Genomic DNA, 2495 nt, shown 5'->3' with positions numbered 1-2495 from the left:
AAAATATATCTTATTTTGACTCTTTCCGTGATGTATTCGTAGTTACGCGAGTTATAGACAGTTTCAAGGAATTGGTGGGGATGGCCCGCGAACAATATCGAGGTAAAGAGTAGCGAACGTTAGGGAGGAACCACTGTACGTTGGGTTACACAGTGAAAAGCTTGAGAAACGCTACCACGGACCACCCTAATCACGCCGTTACCGTGGGAATCGTTCGATAAGTAGTCGCGAAAGGTTCGCGAGACATTCTCGGTATTCTCTCATTACGTCGAACGAAAATAGACGTCGTTATTTCGTCGCTTACTCGCAGTCGCGGTTCAAAGCGTGACGTTATTTTTAGGTAAAACATAAAGTGTTACGTAAAAGTCGGCCGGTGTACCGACGTTCCGGGACATCATTCAGGCGAACCGTGTTCTTTCTCTCCGTTTTCGACGCTCGTGAACAGGCGTTACGATCCTCGATTCATTTCCCGACTCGTGCAATTATTAATCGTAGAAATGAAGAGAAGAGAACAAAGAAAACGAGAGAAAAATAATTTAAACCGCTTCGAACGACGCTAGCCGGACGGGAATCGATCGCCTACTTATTGTTTAACTCGATTACCCCCGTACTCGAAGCGTTTTTATCATCCCACGGCACGCCTACGTTTTATGGTTCTCGATTTAATAGCGCGAACGATGTTTTATTAAGTAGAACACGTGTCCCGGCGAGTTTGATTCCACGCTGACGCGAATTTCATCGGGCGGGATCACTGAAAATAGAGCGACGAGCGCGCTAGGCTTTCGAGGCACGCTCGTGCCCGCCCGCAGGCCGAATTCTGTTTATTTATGGACGTTTTTCTGTAAATGAAGTACCAAACACCCGCGATGAGACAGCGTGTCAGGTCCAATGATCGACAGGGCGTAACGCGTTGCGAACCGAATCTTTTTCTCCGATTGAAAAATGGGAGGGGCGGAGAGCAACGACAAGGAGGATTTAATATTTCTCAACGTACCATGAAACCGGTTCTACTTCAAAGAATTTTAAAATAATACGGAAACAAGCGTAAAAAATTTTATACACGCGGTAGAATACTAATTTGCGAAAGTAGAGTAATTTAAAAAATAGAGGAAAACTTTTCATCCTATAATAGGGAGCACTCTTGAATTTTGCCTTTGAAAATAAATACTTCCTGACAATTTATGCACTCGTGAATTAAAAAGTGCCTGGATCTATGGATTTATTAAATGTCTTTGCAAGAAAACATGTGCAAATGAGTGTAAAAAATTTTATACAGGGTGTAATGGGAGATTCTAGAGGCCAAAATAAGACGAAAATCAAGAATATCAATTTCTTAATTGAGGCTTTGTTAAAAAGTTATTAACGTTTAAAGTTCCGCCCGTACTGATTTTTTTTTTAGAAAGTGGGTAGGATTTTGGTGGTAGGTCTATTCACCAAAAATGATTGTAATTGATCCCTGCAACTAAAAATAATTTTTTCAGAACGATTTGAAATTTTTTTTCTTCAGGCTAACCAGACAGTTATGATCAGACATTATATTTTCAGTAATTAATTTTTTTTCGAAAGTGCGTAGGAATTCAGGATATGTTTATTCACCAAAAAATGCTTCTAATTGACTCCTGTGACTAAATATAATTTTTTAAGTATGATTTGAAATTCTTTAATTTCGTCTAAAAATTACAGTACCTACACGAATTTTTTTCTTGAAATTGGATAGGATTTCAGGGGTGGCAGAACGCCCTGCATACGCAGTAAAATACTAATTTGCAAATGTAAAGTAATTTGAGAAATAAAGGAAAACTTTTCTTCCTATAATAAGGAGCACTCTTGAATGTTGCCTTTGAAAATAACTATTTCTTGACAATTTACGGACTCATGAATTAAAAAGTGGCTGGACCTATTGATCGATTAAATGTTCCTCCAAGAAAACACGTGTAAATCCCAAAAATAATTGCCTCGATCAATTTGACTGATTTTACAGTTTTTCTCATCTTGCTCTTATTTTTTTTTTTCAATAATGTGGATTGACAATAATGTCACTATCCTCTTATCTGTGTTTTGGAATGCTTCCACAGAACTCGAGCCTCCCTCCTGCATCGTCCAAAAGATTCCATCATCCGAATTTTAATCCCCCGGACAAACGTTGGCCATCGAGACTTCGACGTTCCTATTTCCGTTTAGAATTGTTTGGCGCGCGATTTTCGACAAAAATCTCGAAACATTTCGCCATTTCGTAGCAGCGTAGGCAAGAGGCTGACTCAGTCGAGGTGTCATCGATATTCGTAAGCCACGCGAACGGGTGAGAAACGACGAAACACGGATAGGCACGACAAATCGTCGAGTCGAACGCGTGAAAGACGACGCTCGGAGAATTTCGAGAGAACAGAGGAGGATCAAAGTTGAGATTTCGGATGACAGATGGGGGTTACGAGGGCCAGAGCCGCGGCGAGATACGTCTATTCTGGATTCTGGCAACAATAATGCCTCCCAGGGAC

Source organism: Colletes gigas, unplaced genomic scaffold (assembly GCF_013123115.1).
Source record: "Colletes gigas isolate AHSC1104 unplaced genomic scaffold, ASM1312311v1 Colletes_gigas_Sc00028, whole genome shotgun sequence".
NCBI lineage: Eukaryota > Metazoa > Arthropoda > Insecta > Hymenoptera > Colletidae > Colletes > Colletes gigas.
The sequence above is the reverse complement of the archived record's forward strand: the minus strand, read 5'-3'. Positions refer to the sequence as shown.